This window comes from Microcaecilia unicolor, chromosome 10, assembly GCF_901765095.1.
Source record: "Microcaecilia unicolor chromosome 10, aMicUni1.1, whole genome shotgun sequence".
Lineage (NCBI taxonomy): Eukaryota > Metazoa > Chordata > Amphibia > Gymnophiona > Siphonopidae > Microcaecilia > Microcaecilia unicolor.
Window position 1 is genome coordinate 4,675,330 of NC_044040.1, and position 26,929 is coordinate 4,702,258.

The window sequence follows — 26,929 nt, forward strand, 5'->3', positions numbered from 1 at the left end:
CTTTATCTCATGGCCAAGTCACAACAGCATGTAACTGGAAGCCTCCTTTCCTGAAGGAAAATGCAGGACTGGTGGGTAGAGTGTTGGTTTGTTGAAAGGACAAGAAAGTAGCAGGTGGCTCCTTAGTGGAATTAATCTGAGAATCCAGCTAGACAAGGAATTTCTGTCTGTCTCGCATGCACACGGCACAAGAGAAATTCTCTCACTCAGGTAGACTGCTGTTGTCCCGGGTAGAAACTTAGATTGTGAGCCCACTAGGGACAGAGAAAGTACCAGCATATAATGTGTACAGCGCTACGTATGTCTAGTAGCACTACAGAAATGATTAGTAGCAATCAAATAGATTCAAGGAGCTGCTTTTGGACTAATCAAAGCTCAGTAACTTGAGACCTTCCTTGTGCCATGTTCAGTTGATGTCGCAGTCTAGCGTCTCTGACAATAATTTCCAAACTAATGTCCTGCCCAGCTGCAGAAGCCAGCTTATTTCAACACTGCTTGTCATCCATGAAGGGAAGTGTATAGGAATGTGTGTGTCATGGTAAATCTACGCTTAACCAGAATCATATAAAGACATTTTAATTTTTCTTTCTTTTTTTTTAATACTATTTTTCTCATTTGCATCCTGACCTTAAATTTATTTGTGAGAAGGTATCTCTGTTTAGAGGTTTGGAAAGCTGATTTGATTTGGTCATGCTCAGTGTTGAATGGAAATGGACTGTGGTGCCCGAGTCCTTGCGCAGTGGCAACACCTGAAGGCTTGATTAAGGGCCCCTGATTCCAGGGTACTGGGAGGGACTGGGGTCTGACTCCTGGCTGGGGACTTTCGCTGCAATGACTGGACGAGGGTAAGTTGGGAAAGGATATAAAACAGGGAAGAGTTGCAGATAGTTAATAAAGGCCTAGAGTGCTGAATCGCCTGTCCTGGTTCTGATAAAGCTGAAGACCCAAAGACACAGGAGAAAACTGCCTGGCCAATACATAACGATAAGGGGAATATGCTGTACAATTCTTATTTCAGAGGGGCACAAAAAAGGATACACGTTTAGGGATCTAAATAAAATGACATTGTTAATTGTCTAAGCATGTGCACATGGTCCTTGGGTAATACACACGATCAGTCGCTTGAACCCAGACAAAGGAAGAATGTTTAGAAAGATAAGACAGAAGGAAACTAAACCACCAATGCCAAAATAATTGTAAAGGAAATCCTCACTCCTTCCCTTGTATCTGGATGGGAGTGCTGCACCGATTCCCAACCAGCAACCTCTCCGTGCCAGGTCTCAGAAAAGTGAGCAAGCGTGAGGGGCTCTTGAGTTTGGCACATCCAGACCTAAGTCCTGGCATTAAGATTTAGAGAAGGTAGCCAGTGCAGACTGAAAACTGAGCCTCTTACCACAGAGCCTGGCTGTCCTAGAAGTATTCCTTGTACACAAGCTGTGGGCCTGGTATTCAGTGGGGCTTGTTCAAGTGTGACTCAGTGCTGAATATCTGGTTTTAAAAAGACACTGACTGCTATAGGCTAAATATTGGCCCAGGGTTCTTGTGGATTGTGTTTTATTGATGGCCTGGAAATAACAGCTGATTCAATTGTATTAAATAGGTAATGACATCTGAGTGATAAAGGGGGAAAGGGAAATGGGACTTGATATACCACCTTTGGTTTTTACAGCTACATTTAAAGTGGTTTACATAGTATATACAGGTACTTATTTGTACCTATGGTAATGGAGGGTTAAGTGACTTGCCCTGGGTCACAAGCAGCTGCAGTGGGAATCGAACCCCAGGATCCCCTGTTGCACTAACCACTTGGCTACTCATCCACTAGCAACATTCCATGTAGAATCTCAAATATAGAAAAGGAAATGGGACTTGATCTACTGCCTTTCTGTGGTTTTTGCAACTACATTCAAAGAGGTTTACTTAGTATATACAGGCATTTATTTGTACCTGGGGCAATGGAGGGTTAAGTGACTTGCCCAGAGTCACAAGGAGCTACAGTGGGAATCGAACCAAGTTCCCCAGGATCAAGGGCCACTGCACTAACCACTAGTCTCCTCCAGGGAAGCTTAAAAGTCACTTTGTGGCCCATAGATATAAGATCTGACCCACAGTATTTAGCGTGCATTAATGGCCATTAGTGCACACTAAACTTTAGTAAAAGGGCCTCAAAGTGACTTCTAAGCTTCCCTGTCTGCTCTCTGCCTTCAGCCATTCAGAAGAGAATAGCGCAGTTTTGACAAAGGCATTGAATAGCAGAGGGCCTATTTTACTGAACACTGGGATAAGAAGGAAAGGGGCTGTCTTATGTATTTATTAGGATCTATTTACCGCCTTTTTGAAGGAATTCACTCAAGGCTGTGTACAGTAAGAATAGATCAAACATGAGCAATAGGCAATTACAGTGGTAAAAATATTCAAATAATACAAAGTATGGCATAGTATACTACTTACAATGTCAACACAATACATAATAGAATATTTTAATTGATGGTGAAGGGTAAAGCAAAGATGGAACATATAGATAGGTAAGAAGAGTTAGAAAGTAAGGTAACTGATTTATATTTCACCAGACAGATATTTTTGGCAGAGGAAGTTGGAGTTGCCCTAGGGTTGATGGTCTGGTGAGAGCAGAGGCTGTCCCACCGTGTTAATGTGAGAGATGGTGAGCTGTAACCTGCAGAGGCCCATAACATGTTAGGTCAGGTTTTCTATTCCATATATAAATAAAAAGCAGAAGGGTCCCCCAAAGGCACCATAGAAGACAAAACAAAACCCCACAAAAAACATTGGTGTACCCCCATTTTTTAAATCAGGTTTTCTATTCCGCCACAGTTCAGGGCGGATTATAGAGAGAAAACCGAACCAAAACGTTCAGGAATTACATTATGTTAAGAACATAGCGCTCCGTTAGAGTGAAGTCACTTTTTGAGCTCTTGTCAGTATTTTGGCATTTTGTCCTTTTTTACTAAGTTGTTAGTACAAAGTGCCAGCCTCAGGTCTCTCCAACTTTTCATGGCACTTCCTTGTGGTTTTTTTTTTTCACATTAAATTGAATTACATGTTCATATGGTTTTTGGTACAGCCTCATTTAGAATTAACACTGAGACTACTCTCTCTAGCTTCCTGGAATTGTGGATTTTTCCCAAGTCCATTTAGTAGTGGTTTATGGACTTGTCCTTTAGGAAACCGTCTAACCCCCTTTTAAACTCTGCTAAGCTAACTGCCTTCACCACGTTCTCTGGCAACAAATTCCACCCAAGGCATAATTAAACTCTGGAATTCGTTGCCAGAGAATATGGTGAAGGCGGTTAGCTTAGCAGAGTTTAAAAAGGGGTTAGACTGTTTCCTAAAAGACAAGTCCATAAACCACTACTAAATGGACTTGGGAAAAATGCACAATTCCAGGAATAACATGTATAGAATGTTTGTACGTTTGGGAAGCTCACCAGGTGCCCTTGGCCTGGATTGGCTGCTGTCGTGGACAGGATGCTGGGCTCGATGGACCCTTGGTCTTTTCCCAGTGTGGCATTACTTATGTACTTATGTCCTCTACTTGGCTCACTTTTATTACATAGAGCAGTGATTTAACCTATTGTGATGTCATAGTGGCTCATTCCACCAATAAGAGCCAACCTCATTAGTGATGTCACAATGGCTTGATTGTATAGAATGTTTGTACGTTTGGGAAGCTTGCCAGGTGCCCTTGGCCTGGATTGGCCGCTGTCGTGGACAGGATGCTGGGCTCGATGGACCTTTGGACTTTTCCCAGTGTGGCATTACTTACGTAGCTTGGGATATTTTAGGCAAAATCCTCTTGTATACTTTCCTGCTACCATCCTTGAGTTGCTGGCCCCCTTCATCTCCATTTCTCTTAGGGCTGCTGTTTTGGCTTTTCCTGTTTTTCTTGCTTGTGAGCATTTGAATAATCACATGAGCTTTTGAAGATAACCATGTTGTTTTGCTCCTTCCCCACCCCTGTTGTATGACTTGCTGTTTCTTTTTTCTGTATGTGTCTTTGGTCACTTTAAAGAGATTAAAGATAGCAAATTATCTCCATCTACACAGGTTATAGATAAATGCACTTTGAACTATTAGAAATCTAAAACGATTTCCCTGTATTTGTAGATTAATTTTGCAGTCTAAACAATATCAGTTTTTTGACCCAAAACAATTGGAAGACTTCCTTAAAAGCAGAGAAGAGGTCAATGTACAAGTCTAGTCACTTATGCAACGCTGTATAGCAGGCTTTGAGTAACTCACCTGGGAACGTAACTACCTATTTGATTTAAACTTTGTGAAATGTTTATTTAAGCAAAAGGTATTTTCTAAATCTTTCTTGGATCATTTCTATGATTATTGTGGTCGTTATTAAGGAATATCTATATAATGAATATTGTTTCTCTGCATTTGTATGCTTTATTTCTTTTTTTTGTGTATTATCACTCATAAATAATACGTTTGGTAAAAGCTTAAATAAAGAATTAAAGAAATCTAAAACATAAACTGGGAGAATTACTTTTATAGCACTAAATGAAGAGGTAGATATGTAGACATTTAAGACTAGGTGGAAGAAGGATAACAAATGGGATACTGTGATACCAGGGTACAAATTATATCACAACTCGGAGGGTGGCGCCATATGTTAAAAAGAAACTCAGCTAGAAACAGTTTGCAAAATGGAATTTTTATGGAGAAAAATTCTGTGTGAATGACAGATGAAATTAGGGAAGCTATCAAATTTGGCAACACTATAGTAATGAGGGATTTTAGTAAACCTCCGTATTGATTGGATAAATGTCACATTGGGAAATACTGGGGAGGTAAAGTTTTTCTAGATGAAATAAATGCTTCATGGAGCAGCTGGTTCAGGAACCAACAGGGGTAGGGTAGGGGGCAATTCTGTATCTAATCCTTAATGGAATGCAGGATTTAGTGCAAGAGGTAACAGTGTTGGGGCAACTTGGCAATAGTGATCATAACGATCAAATTTGAGTTAATAATTGGAATGAAGACACTAAGGGGCCCTTTTACAAATCCGCGGCAGGTACTATGGCAATGGCACGTGGCAAATCAGCGGAGCCGGTGGTGGGAGGCGGGGCTAGTGCTGGGCAGACTTATATGGTCTGTGCCCTGAAAATGACAGATACAAATCAAGGTAAGGTATACACAAAAAGTAGCACATATGAGTTTATCTTGTTGGGCAGACTGGATGGACCGTGCAGGTCTTTTTCTGCCGTCATCTACTATGTTACCACAGGAGCCCGAAAGTTGTGCTGGTGTGTACCGGGCTCCATTTCCAGCGCTCACAAAATATTTATTTTTTAGTGCTGAGGGCTTACCCAGCAGTAATCAGGTGGTAAGGGCTCCCCTAGGAAATGCCTACACGGTAAGTGCTTAACTTATCACTCGGCCATTTTCATTAAAAAAAAAAAAAAGTCCTTTTACCTGCTGTGGTAAAAAGAGGCCTCAGTACGTGGCAAACCTGTGCACCAATTCCAATGCAGGGGTCCTTTCACCACAGCTTTCCTATTACAATAATCCTTTTTTTCCCCCCCCATTTTGCTCACACCTTTTTCAGTAGTAGCTCAAGGTGAATTACATTCAGGTACTCTGGATATTTCTCTGTCCCAGGAGGGCTCACAATCTTGTTTGTACCTGAGGCAATGGAGGGTTAAGTGACTTGCCCAAGATCAGAAGGAGCAGCAGTGGGATTTGAACCGGCCACCTCTGGATTGCAAGACTGGTGCTCTAGCCACGAGGCCACTCCACCCATACTGCGGGATAGTGGTAATAGGAGAGAAACAGACATTTGGCTGGGCAGTACTACTTGTGTTCTTAAACATAACACTCAATGCCTCAAATAATTGATGTATTGGATTTACATTAACTACAGGTGATTTGGTGACTGTAGATTAGACTGAGGTCCTTTTGGGAGTCACTCCCAGTAGATAGCAGGCTTGTGCTTGCATTCTAATGACCTCTTCTCTCTGGGAGCATCTGCTGAGATTTTGTCAGTCAAGGTTGGAGGAATTCACATGGAGCTTTCTCAGTGCTAGGATTGAAACTGAAGCAAGCTCTAACTTTCTAGAGATTGTTGATGTGATTCCTGGGGGTTTAATTAGAAGACATTTGCTAATTAGAACTGTAGCACTGTTTTGTTGGATTTCAAAACATGGGATCTTGTTTTATATAAACACATCATTTTTTTTTTTTTTAAAGGCCAGTGCTGGTTCAGGTAAGGTAAATGTAATCCGGATTGACTTGGCTGGTTCTGTGTGTTGCTAGTCACAGGAACGAGGAAGTTCAGGTTATGAATTTCTCAGTACCATGCATTCACATTAGGATGTCAGCAAGTTGACTGTCATCTTGAGGCTGCAGATTACCCTGCTCCTCTTTCGGAAGATTTTGTGTGGGTTGGGCTGCACAAATACACTCCTCTGTTCTCTATGGGATCCCTGGATAAGAGGTGCTGTCTAAATCCAACCCCTTACTGTTCAGGATTAATGTTCAAATGCTGCTATCGATTAGTGTACCATGAATACGAGTAGGCTGCATTAATGTCGTCCTGTGGGAACACTTTTCTTTAAAGCTTTTTTTCTTCTGTTTTAACCTTGGCTGCCTTTCTAATGCTATGTCATAATTTTTAAAAATACAAAACTGTAGATTTGTCCCTCTAAACATTTACCCCCTAATTCTGTAAAATAGGGTGCCCTACTTTACGCTTAGTGCGCAAAGTTGTGCATGCAATTTATACATAAGATCAGTTGTGTGTGCAACTTAATAATTGGCTGTTAATTGGAGTTAGCAGCTAATTATGTGTTGCTGCTAATTGGCACCAGTTAGCAGTTGCATGTGCAACTGCCCTTATTCGCTATTCTTGAAGTTGTGTGCGTAGTTTCTGTTTTGTACAACTTCTAGGCAGTGTCGATAAAGGAGGGTCAGGGGTGTGCCTAGTGGTTAGGCATCAGCATTTAAACCATAGCTGCTTGCGTCTAAAGTGTGGCATAGAACTGTGGACTTGCACTCGTATTCCACGTGGAACTGACTTAATTTTTTAAATCTATTTATGTTCCGCTTACACCCAAGCATAAAATTAACAGAGAAATACATCTAACAAACAAGTGCAAAAGTACATAGAAAAGGCGCACTACTGCATACCCAGAATCAGGACTGCTCATTTTGTTTAATCAGGAGAAAAAGCAAGAAGGAATAAATGTGCCTAAAGTTTGGTGCTCTTTCTTAAATCTGCTGTTAAGCAATATTACTAAGTTAATAATTCAAATTCCTTTTCTCTTAAATGTTTTACTGGAGCTTGAATGGCCATCAGCCAGCATGCGACTAATGGAAAATGTGAACTGGTGGCGGCTGAATATTGCCATTGCTCAGATTTTTGCCATCAACGCACTCAAAAAGAAGTTGGAAAAGAGGAGAGAGGTTCAGTTTTTGCACTTCAAAACAAAACTAGAAGAAATTAACCAACTTGTTGACAGGGGATACTTTTTTTTTTTTACTAGCTGGCTGTGGATTTTACTAGCTGTTGGATTATTTATATGCAAAAAAAGAGGAGTGAGGCACCAAAAACACAGATTTGAATGATACGAAATGCAAAAACATTTATTAAGTCTCAATTCCATGTGTTGAGAGGATTTGACACGACCATGTTTCAGCAGTTTTGCCTGCATCAGGAGTCCCAACCTTTATAGTTAAAATATTCTAGTGTATATTGGACAGAGGGAGCTGAACATTTTTATCATTCGAATCCGTATTTTGGTGCCTCAGTCCTCTCTTTTTGCTGTTTGCATACTCGTGAGGCCTGTATCTCTTCTCTTGTTCCATATGAAAATATCCAGGGCTTCCTCCAGGAGAAGATGGAAGGGTAATATTAAACTGGCAGCAGTCAGTGCTTTTTAAACACTTTCTATACCTGAATATTGATCATATTTGGCAGCTGCTGGAAGGTACCCAGATGCCACTCATTTTTCAGAGCTGCTAACCCAGTAGCTACCTGGGCAAGTTAGGACAGCTGCTTCTCTGACCTAACTAGCTTAGTTATCCAAGTACCAATGCTGAATATTTGCGGTGCATTTGCTTTAGCGCTGTCCCAGCAGTACCCGGACAATGCCAGGACGATCAGTCATGATATTCAGCACTATAAACTGGATAATGGCTGGGTCCAGTGAGCATTAGTTTTCCGGCATAACAGGTGCTGCTTCCTGTTTATCTAGCTTTAAATACCAACCCCAGAATCTGTCTTTAGGGAATCAGCTTAAATCTCATTTCTGTGGGGTTGAAACTAGAGACTTTCACAGGAACAGGGTTTGTGGGAATCCCGCGGAATCTGCAGGAATCCCCTCTGGGGCTGCAGGGACAGAAGCAATTCTGCGGGGTTCCCATGTGGACAGAAGCAGCTCTGTGGGGTTCCCACAGGCACGGAAGCAGTTCCTGCAGGGTTCCCATGGAAGTGTAAGCTACACCTGCACCAGCCTCTCATCTACCAAGTCCTTGAGGGCCGTCTTCTCGCTTTAACAAGGCAGATGCAGAAAGTCTTCCATTAATCCTCTCTGCTCCCAGGATGATGCACTGGCCTCAGCTCTGACACGGGCATGAGCATCAGAGGTCACATGACCTACTGGCACGTGCTTATGGCAACCTCTCAGCACACAGTGCCAGCAAATCAGAAACAAGTCTTCCATGTGCGCACTGTAGTGTTCCAAGTTCAAACTTCTGTTCCTTCCTTGCCTGCAGTGCTGCAGCTCAAACCCAAAGAGAGACAGCTGACTGGAATTTTTTTTTCAGGTACCATTAAATTCTTGTGGGGACAGGTGAATTTCTTACGGGCATGGGTGGGAAGGGTTAGATTCCAGCGGGAACGGGTGGGGATGGGTTGGCTTTCTGTCCCCTTGCAACTCTTTAGTTGAAACAGTTCCATTGTTTTGCCGAGTGATAAACCAATGTGCTTTTGGCTTGTTCAGTTTCTTAATTGTACAAACATTAGGGCACTTTTATTCATATTGAGAACAGAGCAGATAACCTGGGTTTTTCTTCTGTGTAAGTTAATGGGGGGTGGGGGAGAGGTAGTTTTTATAAAGAATTCTTCATGCATAAACCCCATTTTTTGTGCATAAAATGCTTCTTATGAAATTACCAGATGTGATGCGTTTGTTTACACTTTCAAACAACAACAAAACCAGGGGACACAAGATGAAGCTAGAATATGGTAGATTTAAAACAAATAGGAGAAAGTTTTTCTTTACTCAGCGTGTAGTTAGACTCTGGAACTCGTTGCCGGAGAATGTAGTGACAGCAGTTGGCCTTATTGAATTTAAAGGGAGTTTGGACAGATTCCTGAGAGAAAAGTCCATTGAACATTATTAATTTTTTTTTTTTTTTTGGGGGGGGGGGGGGGGGGGGGGGGGTTGCCGGGTTCTTGAAGCCTGGATTGGCCGCTGTCTGAGACAGGACGCTGGGCTTGATGGACCCTTGGTCTTTTCCCAGTATGGCGGTGCTTATGTACTCTGTGCGTACTCCGTGCTATGTGTATGAAAATGTGCATGTGGTGACAAGAGGTGCGCGCTTTGAGGACAGTTTTGGGCAGAGTCATGCAGATTTTGATAGGCTATTTCTTAGACTAATGATTCCCAAATCTGTCCTGGGGGAACCCAAGCAAGCCAGGTTTTTAGGATATCCATAATGAATATGCATGAGACTCGCATACATTGCCTCCTTGCTATGCAGATCTATCCATGAATATTCATTGTGGATGTCTTGAAAACAGGACAGGTTTGGGAATCGCTGACTACTGGTGTGCCATAAATTACCTTGCTGATACTGAGCTGTGGTTACCCTGGTTGGGTTTTCCAAATTGCTGGATAATGTAACTTGGCCACTGTGCTTATGTAAATTCCTAGAAGAAATTACAATTTGCTGACAGCCATGAAGAAAAGAGACCTGGGGATCTTATGTTTACTTGTAGTGAAGAATTTGCAGCAGAGTGTGAAAATGGAGTCCTCTTAGCGTTGCCAGAACCTTTGAGCTTTTCTAAATATTGAGAACTTTGCTGGAAAGCCGTTGGATATGTTACGATGAATATTCAGCAACCTCCAGTCGTGTGGCTCCACATTGTTGCCCTTTTAAAACATCTATTTATTTATTAGGATTTATTTACTGCCTTTTTTGAATAAATTTACCCAAGGCAGTAAGTATACGGCAAGAATAACCTGGACAGAAGCGATAACCAACTACAGCAGTAAAAATATTCACATAACAGTACGTATTCTGGCATAATATACTGCTTTCAGCATCAACGCAATACACATGAAAACATAACAGCATAGGGTGTAAGTGGAAGGTAAACATACAGACAGATAAGATAGAGTAACAGGAATTTAGATAAATGATAAGGGTGACTAACTGAAAGATAAATTGTGCATGAAAAGGATCTTGGCTAGAGTATGAGCTACAGTAGCTGCAGCCGATTAGTCCTTGTCTTTGTGACCAGCTGGTTAGCTGTCTTCCTTCTTGTGCAGTATGCTTCAAGAACTCAGCTTAGTCATCAATAGCAAATGAAGAGAGAGGATGCTGGCATCCCAGCTGAGACAGCGGCTGCACATCTGGCATGGATCAGCTAGCTCTGAGCATCCAGTGAGCTCTGATTTCTTAGTGAAAAAAGAGTTTGCTTGAGGTTTTCTTTTGATAAAGAAAAGGCTGAATGCTGAGCTGTGGATTGGGGTATCTGCTGATAGGGTTTAATGCACAGATGAGGTGCAGCCTGGCCCATCTCTATTTCAATCTTCCAGCTGTTCTGGGCTGCTGCTACTTATCCTTTACACATTAAGGGCTTGTCTTGAGGAATTTTCTGTTCTAAAAATCAGCTAAAGGCATCAGATTCCCCTGTGTCTAGATGTTGGATCCTTTGCTGGCTGAGCTGCCATGTTCCAGCATTCTGCTCTTTGCACTTTTACAATTGTTTCTTGTGATTAAAATGTGACCTACAGGACAGGCAGAAACATGTTCCTGTAACTAATAGATAGCATACTTGTGTTGAGGTTATTTTTATTTTTATATTTTAAAGAAAGGAAGGTGTGTGTTTGTGTGTGGGGAGGGGAGGGGGTTGTTTGTGTTTTGCTCTAGGATTTTGAAAGAATCAGTATGGGGTATGTTTGACCTGGTCACTTTTTCCAGCTATTTTTCCTCTGCCAGTTCAATTAGAAGCAGGGCTGGGAATCCGGCACCTTGCATCTTCAGTTGGAACTGTCCAGTGCTGCTTCCCCCTGCATCTCCCACTCCTAATTATATATCCCTACCTTTTCAGCCCACTCATCACAGCAGTCCTCCTCAGCTGGAGGTCATAAACCATGTCTCACAATCTGACTAGGGTGGACTTAAGTCCACTTATTGTCATTTTAGTGATGGCCAGCTCTCCCTCCACAGTGGGGTTGCATTGCCTCGCAGCATCCCCAGGTCTGGCTGGTGAATCCAACCTAGAACTTTTGTTATTGCAGTTCACAGCCTTGCATCTCGAGCCACCAGGCCGGCTCCATCCAAACAGTTTTAGAGAGCTGAGAAGTGAAACAGGCAGCCCCGGGCTAGAGCCGGTGTCAGACTGTGCGCTTTTCACACTGTTGCACACTGCCAAGAACAGACTTCTTCAGCTTTTGGCAACATGAACCTGCTGCTTCCCTTTGTTCTAAATCTAAATATGGAATAAATTAACTCCGAAAAAGGGTTTTGTCATCTTTAGTTCTAGTGCTGACCAGAAAAAATGGAAAACATTTACACAGATTTTTCATATGGTTGTGACTCATATATGTGTTTGGGAAATGAGCCCTGATAAATTACTGGAAAATTGAACATATTGTCCAAGAATGAAAAGTCTTTCCTATAAAGTGTTAAGTTGTGCCTCGTGAGGGAGGGGAAAGAGATGAGCTGGGAGGGGGGAACAGGGCGTGAGGCAATAGAAAGGCTGCCCAGAACCGTGCAGGTTTAGGGCTAAGCCAAAATTTTTGCCTGACCAGAACGCCTATATTACAATAATTGTGTTATTTTATTTTAAAAGTGACTAAAATTAGGAACATAAGATTCTCCGAGGACAAGCAGGCTGCTTGCTCTCACATGTGGGTCGGTGTCCCGGTGGCCCCAGGAACGGAGATTTTCCAGCAAAATCTTCAAAGTCTTTGCGACAGTCCGTAGGACACGGGGCGGACGCACTGCACATGCGCGGTCATCTTCCCACCCGTGCGGGTCCGTTCCCGCCTCAGTTTTTTCTTTTCCGCAGTAGAGAGAGGCTGCGTGTCGGTCGCTCTCTTGCAGGTCCAGGAAAACTTGGGCACCCTTTCGCAGCGTGTATCGCTTTCTTTTTTGTTTTAGGTCGCCCTTTTTCTTCTTTTTTTCCAGTTATCTAAAAAAAAAAACCAGACAAACTGTTTTTCTCTTAGTTTTTTGCCCTGGTAAGTTTACTTTCACTTTTCGTAGTGGCCCTATTGGCCACCCGTCCGCGGTTCCCTTTTTTGTGCCTTTTGTTGGCATGATCGAGCTGTTTGATTTCGCCGCCTTAGGTCACTAGAGGCACACATACATGCCTGGCATCCTCTTCTCCCCATACAGCCAGGAGTGAATATAGAGAAATCTGTTGGCACTTCAGAGCAAAAAAACCCCTTTAAGTTTATTAGCCTTAAGAGTTTCATCGGCTTTAGGTGCCTGGATTTAGCATGGCAAGGACAGGGTACAGGGATATGTGTGGGTTTGGTCTGAAGGCATCTGTAATGTGCCCACCTTGGCAATAATTTATCCCAGTTCAGCTGTGTGCATGGTGGAATTACAGCTGCCATGTGGCTCTGTATGATACATGAACAGCCTGTATTGACGGATTTTGGGTGCATGGAGTTATAGGTATTTTTCCATAGGAGCAGCTTTGATATGTGTTGTGGGATCTGTCTTCTGCAGGCGAGTCCATGTACGTTCCTCTGAATCTTTTTGCTAAAAAGGACATTTTTTTAAGGTCAAAAGATTAACATTTTTCCTGATCTTTCTAGGACTACATAACTTAGGAGGAAGCAGCTTTTCAATTTAAAAATTGTGTTTTAGCTCTATGTGAGACTTCTTTCTCTGTGTTTTTCATACCAAAGAGCCATGTTTTTCTAGATCCTTCTCAAGAGGGAAGCCTTTCTTCTTAATAAATAGTGGCCCTACCTGTTTCTAGGATTTTCTCAGTTTCCTATTTTTTTCCCTCCCTTTTAAGGCAAGATAAAGTTCTTATATTTTCTTTTTGTTTTTGAGCTAGTCCTCCACAATGTTGTCTATACTGATTTGTTTTCCTTGTACTACATATTTCTGCTGTATTGGGTCTTTCGTTAAATGTATGTTTCCCCCTGTTTTTCTTGAAATACTTAATAAAATCACAATTTCTGTCCAATCAGAGAAGAGGAATGGGCTGGTACTGCCTTTGCCAAAAAACAGCTCTGACCTTGATCAACTTTATTGTATTTATTTTTATTAATGCCTTTACGAAGAGACTGACTCTGTCTCTGCCAAGTGGAAATTACTGTAGTTCGGAGGCCAAAACAGAGCCAGTGGAGTCCTTGAAGTGGAAGAGTAGCCTGGTGGTTAGGACTGACAAAGAAGCCTGGTTCAAATCCCACTGCTGTTCCTTGTGATCTTGGGCAGGTCAGTTAACCCTCATTGCCTCATATACAAACTTAGATTGTAAACCCTCCGGTGACAGAAATATCTAGTGTACCTGAATGTGATTCACCATGAGCTAAATCTGATCAGTGAATACATCTTAGTACTGAAGCCATCATTCTGTTTCCTCCAAGTGAAGTTGGAAGAGGCCGGCACTTCACCTATTTTGTAGTGCTGAAGAAGGAAGGCACCTTTCAGCCCATTCTGGATTTGGTATGTCCTGCTCATCTGAAGGTGACCAACACACAGATGCCTTATTTTCAAATGAAGACCTTGTGCTTGGTAGTTGTTGCAGTAAAAAAAGGGGGCACTTTTGTTCTCCATGGATTATCTGAGGTGTATCTCCACATCCTGATAATTAAAGATCATTAGAAGTTCCCATGCTATCCCTCTTGGAACTCACCATACAAGAAATATTCAAATTGTGATTAAATCCACATGAGCAGCGCACACTTTTTCTACTGCCAGACACTTTATTTAAAGCAGATAAGGTTTTGTTTGTATGGAGACTCTATAGGATGCAGAGACCACTAGTTCTGAATATTTTTATTTTGGATGATAAGTCTTTGCCCCAGAGCCGGCTTTCAAACAGGCTAAACACTTTGCAAAATAGCACAGAACCCTACAAAAAGACAAGCCTATACAGGAAAAACTTACCAAACCATAACAGCCCTGACCCACCTATAAATAGTAGACTAGGCCCTAGAGACCAGTATACCTGATACTGAGAAAGTGGAACAAGCTGGATTGTTACACATTCTTACAGACTGTACATGCGAGCAGAATCCTTCACCTCAGTCGCATATCCAGAATATAGACGGACCCTCAACTAAAACAAAAAACATGCAGACAAAAGCTGAAATGGAGAACCTCAAGAAAGCCAGATGTAATAAGCAATGAAAATACTGGTAAAAGGAATAGATTTACATTTTTTCATGTTCTATGATAAATACAAAAATAGAAAAGATGTACATTTCCCAAAGCAGAAAGTACTAGATCCAGTTTCCGGTATCTTGGAAGCCATGGACGTCAACGCTTAAGGCAGTGTGACTTGCCGATAGTTACTTGGCCCCCTGAGGAAGCTAATCACAATAGTGAAACGGTGAGCCCCGTTGGGCGAAGTTGTTAAAGCTAAGTAACATTATTACTCAAGCAATTGCCTAAGATTACCTCAATGGGATACATATAACTCCCATTTAGAGCCTTGACCTGCACGCAAGTGGAGTTTTCAGACCAATGATAAGAACGGAATCAAGTTAATGCTGGCATTGAATATAAGTATTGTATTGTTGCCATGCTTTGATTACTGAGGTTGCTTTCTCCACTTTAAATAAGAGAAAAAAAAGTGCAGTTTATTTTCTTGATATCGCATTTGAATAAGACTGCGATAGTTAAGTATTTTTTCAGCTTATTACTAGCATTTCCCAAAGCAGACACATACCAATCCTTAAACAGTACTAAATAAAATTCATTTATTTCTTTTCCACTGTGGTTGTCTAGGTACTTTTCTAATTGAGTTGATCCCAATCTGATCCACCTTTGTGTCAGCCTTCTAAATTCTTTTCCAGGTTTGCCATTCCGTTTCTTTTCTCTTCTTGTCCTCCTTCCCTTCCTTTTCTATAAATGCCTGGTACTGATCTTTTTTAAATGTTTATTTTTTCACTTTTCTCTTCTATGCTGCTATATCCACCCATATATGATTTTTACCCCTCATTCTCCCTTTCTTTCACCCTCTAGTACTTAGTTGCCTTCTTACCGGTTATCTACCAACTTTCCTCATCTTCCTTTCATTCTATCTTCAGCAATTCCATTGCCCCCCTCTATCTTTCTCCTTCTCCAGTCTTCTAATCCCCCTCTATCGTTCACCTACTCTGTAGTCTCCCGTTTCCATCCTCTGTACTCATCCTCTCAGCCCTCATCTACCCTCTGCTGCTTCTCGTTCCCTCATCAGCCCCAGCTTCATCCCTGTCTCTCCTTCCTTCACTTGTCTCCAGGCCATTCTGTCTCTCACCTTCTACCCCATCTCCTATTCCCTCGCTTTGACATTAACTCCATTTCTACCCTCACTCAACTCCTTGGGACCTATCTCCTTCCTCTCACCCCATTCTGGCCTCGGTCACACATGCAGAACATAGAGAGCCCCTGTTCAAATACAGGATAAGCAACCACAAACTAAGAGTACTAATGTAAACAAAAATTAAACTGAAACCAACACCAGAGAAATAGAAAGAAATGCATTTCCTCCTGTACAATGCAAAATAAAGCTGGCAGATGTAAATTGTCAAAACTGACATAATTCAGTCACTAACTGAAAATAAAATCATTTTTCCTACCTTTGTTGTTTGATTTTATTTTTCTAATCATCTTGTTCAATATATTTGTGAGTGACATTGTGAGTGACATTGCCGAAGGGTTAGAAGGTAAAGTTTGCCTATTTGCGGATGATACTAAGATCTGTAACAGAGTGGACACCCCAGAGGGAGTGGAAAACATGAAAAAGGACCTACGGAAGCTAGAAGAATGGTCTAAGGTTTGGCAATTAAAATTCAGTGCGAAGAAATGCAAAGTGATGCACTTAGGAAGTAGAAATCCACGGGAGACGTATGTGTTAGGCGGGGAGAGTCTGATAGGTACGGGCGGAGAGAGGGATCTTGGGGTGATAGTGTCTGAGGATTTGAAGGCGACGAAACAGTGTGACAAGGCGGTGGCCGTAGCTAGAAGGTTGTTAGGCTGTATAGAGAGAGGTGTGACCAGCAGAAGAAAGGGGGTGTTGATGCTCCTGTATAAGTCGTTGGTGAGGCCCCACCTGGAGTATTGTGTTCAGTTTTGAAGGCCGTATCTTGTTAAGGATGTAAAAAGAATTGAAGCGGTGCAAAGAAAAGCTACGAGAATGGTATGGGATTTGCGTTACAAGACGTATGAGGAGAGACTTGCTGAACTAAACATGTATACTCTGGAGGAAAGGAGAAACAGGGGTGATATGATACAGACGTTCAAATATTTGAAAGGTATTAATCCGCAAACGAACCTTTTCCGGAGATGAGAAGGTGGTAGAACGAGAGGACATGAAATGAGATTGAAGGGGGGCAGACTCAAGAAAAATGTCAGGAAGTATTTTTTCACGGAGAGAGTAGTGGATGCTTGGAATGCCCTCCTGCGGGAGGTGGTGGAAATGAAAACGGTAACGGAATTCAAACATGCGTGGGATAAGCATAAAGGAATCCTGTGCCGAAGGAATGGATCCTCAGGAGCTTAGTCAAGATCGGGAGGCGGGGCTGGTGGTTGGGAGGTGGGGATAGGGCTGGGCAGACTTATACGGTCTGTGCCGGGACTGGTGGTTGGGAGGCGGGGATAGTGCTGGACAGACTTGTACGGTCTGTGCCAGAGCCGGTGGTGGGGAGGTGAGGATAGTGCTGGGCAGACTTATACGGTCTGTGCCTGTGCCAGAGCCGGTGGTTGGGAGGTGGTTGGGATGCGGGGATAGTGCGGGGCAGACTTATACGGTCTGTGCCCTGAAGAGCACAGGTACAAATCAAAGTAGGGTATACACAAAAAGCAGCAAATATGAGTTATCTTGTTGGGCAGACTGGATGGACCGTGCAGGTCTTTTTCTGCCATCATCTACTATGTTAATATGTTCCCAGTCTCTGGTTCTGTTTCCCTACCTCTATGCTCTTAAATATTTTCAAACACCTCCTGGCCATGTGCTATTTCCTTTCTCACCTCCTGCCCTACATCCATCTTTAACACTGATCTTTTAGCTTTCTTCCATTTTTCTGCCTCCTTCCAAATCTTGTTTTCTACCTCTTCACCTCTCTTCATTCCATGTGCAGTATTTCCATCCTCTCGCTGTCCATGGATGGAAGGGAAGAGAAGGATGTCCCTCTTTCCTCTCCCTCCCCTTCTACGTGCTGCATTTTCCCCTCTCCTTTCCCGTCTATTCATGTGCAACATGTCCCCCCTTTCCTCTCCCTTCCCTTTTGTTCATGTGCAGCATGTTCCCCTCTCCACTCCCATCTCTGTGCAGCTTCACTCCTCTCTTTCCTCTTCCCTTCCATCCACGGGCATCCTCTCTCCTTTTCCCTCTGTGGGTCCAGCATCACCTCCTTACTTCCCTGTCTGTCCTCCCTCTCTGAGGGCCCTACAAACTTAGTCTGCCGGTATTGATTACAACAGATTCTCTCCAATGGCTCCAAGGATTTCCCTCCACTACGTCCTTCTCGCGCAGCAACAGGTTACGACAGAAGGAAGGACCCCAGGGCTCACCGGAGAGAGCCTGTTGTAATCGCTGCTGGCAGTGTTGGCAAATTCTGTAAGTTTGTAGGGCCTACAGGGAGGGAGGACAGACATGGAGAAAAGGAGATTATGCCAGATTCGTAGGAGGTGTGCAGATTTTGGGGTTGTAAGGCGCTTTATTTGGGGTAGCAAGTGATGCCTATACATGTCTCTCTCCTGGCATGTAGCAGGTGCTGCTAAATGTCAATTCCAGCTGCAGACCCTGTCATGTTAAAAATAAATTAACAATGGCAAGGTCAGCGTAAACGTTTGCTTATGGTTTATTTTGATGTATTGCCTTTCTGTAATGAAATCTTGAAAAATTAACTTTTGAAACTACACATGAATGAAGATATTGGAAATTAGGATTATTGGACACAGTAGATTACACCCTTTTTTTTTTTTTTTTTTTTTTAAAGTAAATACGTATGTGATGAGTCTTATAGAATTCTGCATCCATGATGATCCATGAACAAACCAGTCAGTTTTTCTGGCTGTTATAATGGTGTTTACACCAGACAGCCTTGAGTACATGGATGGGAGAGAGAAAAGTGACAGGCCCTGAGGACTGTAGCAATGGGTGAGGCAACCAGCAACCCTAATGATTTCCTTTTATGTGACACTATGCAGCGCTTTACATCTGTGAGCTCTGTGTATTTTTAAATATCTCACCTCAGTGTTGGCCGCGATGTGTTCCCAGTCCTCATAATATAAAGCATGTAAATTCCTGTCTTTACCAAAAAGGTGCAAAAGTAATTTTCTTCTATTCCACAAGTGTTTGGATATCTAAAAGGGAGTTGTTTGGAGACGGCAGAGATGAAAGTCCCTGAGTAGAGAAATGACGCTTATCCAGTAGTCACCTTGCACCCTAGCTGCCAAATCATTTTTGTTGCACTCTCTTAAGCTGTATGCAGCCAAGCTTACATGCTGAAATCAAAAGTTACTTACTGAAAATCAAACTACAAGTGTCAGGGAGGAAGAGAAAATGGCTGAGCAGCTTATCTGATACTGGCATTCAAGTTACTGGAAGAGCTTTCATTGCTGGTTCTGCAGACAACCCATGTGTTATGGCCACTGTCCAAGTTCAGGCCACATGTAACAGCCGTTGCCTATGTTCAAGCTCCTTGACTGGAGGCGTAGCCTAATGGTTAGCGCAGTGGTTTGAAAACTAGGGGAATTGGGTTCAGTTTCCACTGCAGGTCCTTGTGACACTGGGAAGTCACTTAACCTTCCATTGCCCCAGGTACAAAATAAGTATGTAAACCATTTTGATTGTAACCACAGAAAGCGATATGTCAAGTCCCATCCCTTTTCCCTTCAATACTTGCCTGTTTATCGCTAGAATTCCCCAGCCGTGGATTCTGCCAGATACTTATGACCTGGATTGGCCACTGTTGGGAACAGGACACTGGGCTAGATAGACTTTGTAAGTCTAAGTGCTTTGAAAATGAGCCCCATAGGCAAAGACCTGCATGGTCCATCCAGTCTGCCCAACAAGGTGGTCAGAGTTGAATCTGGTATTTTGCTCAGGTTCCACATCTTCATGATTAAACACTTACTTAATCTGTATTTTTCCTACCAGTTTTGGTACATAGACCATAGAGGTCTACCCAGCATTGGTCCTTTTTCCCAACTTCTTGATTTTTAAAAAGAGTACCAGGGTGATCTGGGAAATTATAGACTGGTAAGCCTGACTTCAGTGCCAGGCAAAATAGTGGAAGCTATTATGAAGAATAAAATTACAGAACACATAGACAAACATGGTTTAATTGGCCAGAGTCAGCATGGGTTCAGCCAAGGGAAGTCTTGCCTCAACAATTTGCTTCATTTCTTTGAAGGTGTGAATAAATATGACAACAAAGGTTGATGTAGTGTATCTAGATTTTCAGAAAGCTTTTGAAAAAGTTCCTCACGAGAGACTTCTGAGAAAACTAAACTAAAAAGTCATGTTCTATTGTGGATTAGGAATTGGTTATTGGACAGAAAACAGGGTTGGGTTAAATGGCCATTTTTCTCAGTGGAGGAGGGTGAATAATGCAGTGTCACAGGGACCTGTACTGAGATCGATGCTATTTAGCATAATTTTAAATGATCTAGAAATCGGAGCAAGTGAGGTGATTGAGTTTGCAGATGACTCGAAACTATTCAAAGTTGTTAAAACACATGTGGACTGTGAAAAATTGCAGGAAGACCTTAGGAAATTGGAAGACTGGACACCCAAATATCAGATGAAATTTAATGTGGACAAATGCAAAAGTGATGCACTTTGGGAAGAATAATCCAAATCATAGTTACCTGATGCTAGGGTTCACCTTAGGAGTCAGCACCCAAGAAAAAGCTCTAGGTGTCACTATAGATAATATGCTCAAATCTGCTCATTGTGCGGAGGCAGCTAAGAAAGCAAACAGGATGCTAGGAATTATTAGGAAAGGGTAGTAAATAAGAAAGAATACTATAATGCCTCTGTATCACTCTATGGTGCGACCTCACCTTGAGTATTGCGTTCAGTTTTGGCCACGGTATCTCAAATAAGATATAGAGGAGTTAGAAATGGTACAAAGAAGAGCAACCAAAATGATAAACGGGATGGAACTCCTTTCATATGAGGAAAGGCTAAAGAGGTTAGGGCTCTTCAGCTTGGAAAAGAGACGGCTGAGGGGAGATATGATTGAGGTCTACAAAATCCTGAGTGGCGTAGAACAGTTAAAAGTTAATCTTTTTTTTTTTTTATAACCCTTTCAAAAAGTACAAAGACCAGGGGACACTGAATGTTAAGTTACATGGAAATACTTTTAAAACAAATAGGAGGAAATATTTTTTCACGCAACGAATAGTTAAGCTCTGGAACTTGTTGCCATTGGATATGGTAACAGCGGTTAGCATATCTGGGTTTAAAAAAAGATGATTTTTTTGGAGGCAAAGTTCATAGTCTGCTATTGAAATAGACATGGGAAAGCCACTGCTTGCCCTGCAATTGCTAGTATGTTATGTTGCTACTATTTGGTCTGACCCAGTATGACTATTCTTATGTTTTTATGTAACTTCTGGAGTTGCTGTTGAAGCCCACTCCAGCTTTGATCCTGATCTATTTTTGCCACTTACAGGACAAGACCGTAGAAGTCTGTCCAACATTGGTCTGTCTTCCCAACCTTTGAAGCTACTCCAGTTATGATGTTATTTAAGTTTTACTTAATTGAATTGCATCCTTTTTCTGTATAGTTTTCCTCTGTGTTTAATCCCATGCATTCTTGAATTCTGTCACTCTTTTTGTCTTCACAATCACCTGCAGGAGGGCATTCAGAGCATCCATCACCTTTTCTGTGAAAAAGTATTTCCTGACATTGCTCTTAAGTCTTTTACCCTGCAACCTCAACTCATGATCTTATTATTATTATTAGCATTTGTATAGCGCTACCAGATGCATGCAGCGCTGAACACCTCATACAAAGAGACAGTCCCTGCTCAAAAGAGCTTACAATCTAAATAATACAGACAGACAAGACAGTTACAGGTGAGGGAATTAATGGGAGCTAAAAAGCAGCAATGAAAAGGTGGGTTTTCAGCATAGATTTGAAAATAGGTAGAGCTGGAGCTAAACGTATAGGTCTAGGAAGTCTATTCCAGGCATAAGGTGCCGCGAGAGAAAAAGAGCGAAGCCTGGAGTTAGCAGTGGAGGAGAAGGGGAACGACAAGAGAGATTTGTCCAGCCAGCGGAGTTCACGGGGAGGAATGTAGGGAGAGATGAGTGGAGGGGTAATGGGGGGCTGCAGAGTGGATGCATTTAAAGGTCAGTACGAGAAGTTTAAACTGAATGCGGAAACGGACAGGGAGCCAGTGAAGTGACTTGAGGAGCGGGCTAGTGTGGGTATAATGATTCTGGCGGAAAATAAGTCATGCCGCAGAATTTTGGACATTGGCGAGGAGAGAGATGGCTGAGCGGAAGACCAGTGAGAAGTAAATCGCAATAGTCCAAGCGAGAGGTGACACGAGTGTGGATAAGGGTTCTAGCAGCATATTCAGAAAGGAAGGGGCGAATTTTGCTAATATTGTCGACAGGTTTTGGCAATCTGTTTAATATGTGCAAAGAAGGAGAGAGAGGAATCAAAGATGACTCCAAGGTTACGAGCCGAGGAGACAGGGAGGATGTGAGAGCCATTAACAGAGATAGAGAAAGGAGGAAGAGGGGAGGTGGGTTTAGGGGGAAAAACGAGAAGTTCAGTTTTGGACATGTTGAGCTTTAGATGGTGTTGAGACATCCAAGCAGCAATGTTGGACAAGCAGACTGAGATTTTGTCCTGGATCGAGGTTGAGATGTAGATCTGAGAGTCATCAGCGTAAAGATGGTATTGAAAGCCATGGAATGAAATCAGGGTACCAAGGGAAGAGGTATAGATGGAGAAAAGGAGGGGTCCAAGTACAGAACCCTGAGGCACACCAACAGAAAGTGGGATGGAAGTTGAAGAGGATCCACCACCAGAGTGAACACTGAAAGAACGAAGTGAGAGGTAAGAGGAGAACCAGGGAAGAACAGGGCCCTGGAATCCAAGCGAGGACAGCGTATCCAGAAGTATAGTGTGGTCAACAGTGTCGAAAGCAGCAGATAGGTCAAGAAGGATAAGGATAGAATAGAGACCTCTGGATTTAGCCAGCAGCAAGTCATTTGAGGGGGTAAGCAAACATGTGGACAATGGGGAGCCGGTTGATATTGTATATCTGGATTTTCAGAAGGCGTTTGACAAAGTGCCGCACGAAAGACTCCTGAAGAAATTGCAGAGTCATGGAATCGGAGGTAGGGTATTATTATGGATTAAGAACTGGTTGAAAGATAGGAAGCAGAGAGTAGGATTGCGTGGCCAGTATTCTCAGTGGAGGAGGGTAGTTAGTGGGGTCCCGCAGGGGTCTGTGCTGGGTCCGTTGCTTTTTAATGTATTTATAAATGACCTAGAGATGGGAATAACTAGTGAGGTAATTAAATTCGCCGATGACACAAAATTATTCAGGGTCGTCAAGTCGCAGGAGGAATGTGAACGATTACAGGAGGACCTTGCGAGACTGGGAGAATGGGCGTGCAAGTGGCAGATGAAGTTCAATGTTGACAAGTGCAAAGTGATGCATGTGGGTAAGAGGAACCCGAATTATAGCTACGTCTTGCAAGGTTCCGCGTTAGGAGTTACGGATCAAGAAAGGGATCTGGGTGTCGTCGTCGATGATACGCTGAAACCTTCTGCTCAGTGTGCTGCTGCGGCTAGGAAAGCGAATAGAATGTTGGGTGTTATTAAGAAGGGTATGGAGTCCAGGTGTGCGGATGTTATAATGCCGTTGTATCGCTCCATGGTGCGACCGCACCTGGAGTATTGTGTTCAGTACTGGTCTCCGTATCTCAAAAAAGATATAGTAGAATTGGAAAAGGTACAGCGAAGGGCGACGAAAATGATAGTGGGGATGGGACGACTTTCCTATGAAGAGAGGCTGAGAAGGCTAGGGCTTTTCAGCTTGGAGAAGAGACGGCTGAGGGGAGATATGATAGAAGTGTATAAAATAATGAGTGGAATGGATCGGGTGGATGTGAAGCGACTGTTCACGCTATCCAAAAATACTAGGACTAGAGGGCATGAGTTGAAGCTACAGTGTGGTAAATTTAAAACGAATCGGAGAAAATTTTTCTTCACCCAACGTGTAATTAGACTCTGGAATTCATTGCCGGAGAACGTGGTACGGGCGGTTAGCTTGACGGAGTTTAAAAAGGGGTTAGATAGATTCCTAAAGGACAAGTCCATAGACCGCTATTAAATGGACTGGAAAAATTCCTCATTTTTAGGTATAACTTGTCTGGAATGTTTTTACGTTTGGGGAGCGTGCCAGGTGCCCTTGACCTGGATTGGCCACTGTCGGTGACAGGATGCTGGGCTAGATGGACCTTTGGTCTTTCCCAGTATGGCACTACTTATGTACTTATGTACTTATGTAGTAGAGTGAAGAGGGCGAAAACCAGATTAGAGTGGGTGAAGAATAGGTTGTGTAGAAAGAAAGTCAAGACAACGGTGGTGAACGACACTTTCAAGTAATTTGGAGAGAGAAGTGAGATGGGGGCGATAGTTGGAGGGACAGGTAGGGTCAAGTGAGGGTTTTTTAAGGAGTGGAGTGACAACAGCATGTTTGAAAGCCATAGGAACAGTTGCAGTGGAGACTGAAAGATTAAGGATGTGACAGATGACTGGGATGATAGTAGGAGAGATAGTGTTAAGTAGATAAGTGGGGATGGGATCAGAGGAACAGGTAGTACATTTAGAGGAGGAAAGAAGAAGGGCAGTTTCCGCAGTAGAAACTTCTGAGGAGGAGGAAAAGGAAGGAGAGTAGGGGGTGAGGACTAAGGGAGAGAGAAGTGGGGAGGGTTTGGATGAAAATTCAAGGTTAATCTTACGGATTTTATCGTGGAAGTGCTCAGCTAGGGTCTGAGGAGAAAGAGATGGGGGAATTGGGGATGGAGGCACCTTGGGAAGAGAGTTCAGTGTGACGAAGAGTTGTCAAGGGTTGGAGCCAAGGGAATTTGTCAATTGGGTGAAGTAATCCTGTTTGGCAAGTGAAAGGGCAGACTGGAAGGAGTTAAGCATGAATTTGAAATGAATGAAGTTGGCAAGGGTGCGGGATTTAAGCCAAGAACGTTCAGCAGAGTGGGCACAGGAACGAAAGTAGCGGATTTTAGAGGTCAGCCAAGGTTTGGGTTTGGTACACCTAGTAGGACGGGGCATGGGAGAGGCAAGAGTGTCCAGTGCAGAGGAGGAAACAGCTTCATTGACAGACTTAGATACTGAGTGGTGGTAGAGAAAAGGTTAGAGACATAAGAGGATAGAATAAGGGGGTCAATAGCCTGAAGATTTCTAGATGTGGGGATTGAGATTGGGTGGGATCGGGGAGGAGGGTGCTTAAGTGTGAAGGTTAATAGGTGATGGTCAGAAAGGGGGAGATCTGAGGAACAGAAGCTGGAGGGAAAGCAGTTAGAGGAGAGGATAAGGTCGAGACAGTGACCATTTTGGTGAGTGGGTGCAGAGGAACACAACTGAAGATTGAATGAGGATGTTAAGGCAAGGAATTGGGAAGCATAAGAATCAGAGGAATCATCAGCGTGGATATTGAAGTCACCAAGAATGAGGGACGGAGATGAAGGTTCAAGAAAAATGGAGAGCCAGGTATCGAAGTCAGTGAGGAAAGAAGAAAGGGACTTATCGGGGGGTCGGTAAATGACTGCAACTCGGAGTGGCAGCGGGTTGAATGATCTCTAGTTCTATCACTTCCCTGCCTCTGAAAAAGATTAGTTTGCATAATACATACATACATAGTAACATAGTAGATGACGGCAGAAAAAGACCTGCACGGTCCCTTTTAAGAATTTAAATGGCTGTGTCATATCCTCCTCTATCCCTCCTTTCCTCTAGGTATACATATTGAGGTCTTCAAGTCTCTTCCCATAGGTCTTCTGGTACAAACCACATATCATTTTTGTCTCCTCCCATATTTTGATGTCTTTAGTGAGATACTGCCTCTACATTACTCCAAATGGGGCCTCACCAAGGATTTGTACAGGGGCATTAACACCTTTCTTCTACTGGATATACCTCTCATGTAGCCTAGCGTCCTTCTGGCTGTGTTACCTTGTCACATTGTTTTGTTGCCTTAAGGTCCCTTTCCCAGTCTGTACTTTATCAGCCTCTCACCCCCTAGCAAATACAACTCTTTTGGGTTTCTACACCCCATGTGCATCACTCTACACTTCTTCGCATTAAATTTTAACGGTGAAACATTAAACCACTCTTCTAATCTTACTACTCACCTTTCTTTCCTCCAGATGAATTCCAGTCTTTACCATCCTTTGATGTCTGTCAGTCAACCAGTTCTAATTCAGTTCACCACTTTGGGTCTGTTCAATTTGTGCACAAGCCTCCTATAACTGTGTCGAAGACTTTGCTGAAGCTCAAATGGACCTCATCTACTGTACGCCCTCGGTCCAGTTCTCTGGTCACCCAGTCAAAGAAATCAATTGGATTCATTTGACATGACTTTCCTTTCTCAAAAAACCATGTTGCCTCTGATCTTATACATTCAAATTATAGCTGTACCAAATAGCACATTTTACTATTTGGCCGAATATGAATAATGGGCACCGAGCGGAGGAGTAGCCTAGTGGTTAGTGCAGTGGACTTTGATCCTGGGGAACTGAGTTTGATTTCCACTGCAGCTCCTTGTGACTCTGGGCAAGTCACTTAACCCTCCATTGCCCCTGGTACAAAATAACTACCTGAATATATGTAAACCGCTTTGAATGTAGCTGCAAAATACCACAGAAAGGCGGTATATCAGGTCCCATTTCCCTTTCCCTAACTTAAATTATAAAAGGAGCAAGTGAAATCAGAGATCACTTGTTTATTTCAGTGGGGTTTAGCAGAATTTTGATATCTGAAGGCACCATCTTAACAAGTAACTAATGAAGTATCCATGTGAATGTAGATTGGATTTAGGAAGGTATTGAACATTTGGCAAGTTTCCTTTCAAAAAACTAAATGTTCCAAATTCTCATGGATCAAACAAGTATTTTATGTGTTAAGCATTTGTTGCCTGGAGAGAGGGAGAGAATTTTGATTGTCATGCCTTTTCAGCAGTAGCTCAAGGTGCATTTCATTTAGGTACAGTAGTGCTTTAACTCCTGTTAGAATGGAAAAGTAGTAGCATTTTAAAAACAATAGCACCATTCAGAATTGAAACCAAACATTCACATGCTCACTTTCCCAAACAGATGCAGTTCCCCTGTTCCCTGACCTCCACCTTTAGTTCCTTCCTCTCACCTGCTCAACCAGTCACGCTGCACAGTTTGTTTTTACATTAAAACTGCTGCACTGGCGCTTACTGTCGGCTCTCTGTCAACTCAGAATTTAAAGTTGCTCCAGGCAGCCCACCCACCTGATTTCAGATTGCAGGGGGC

At 42.8% G+C, this 26,929-nt stretch overlaps 1 protein-coding gene across 1 annotated transcript in view; it reads left to right on the top strand.

The window, feature by feature from the left end:
* Positions 1-26,929, top strand: part of FAM107B (family with sequence similarity 107 member B) — a 111,192-nt gene that overhangs the window by 15,770 nt on the left and 68,493 nt on the right. The window lies entirely within an intron of this gene.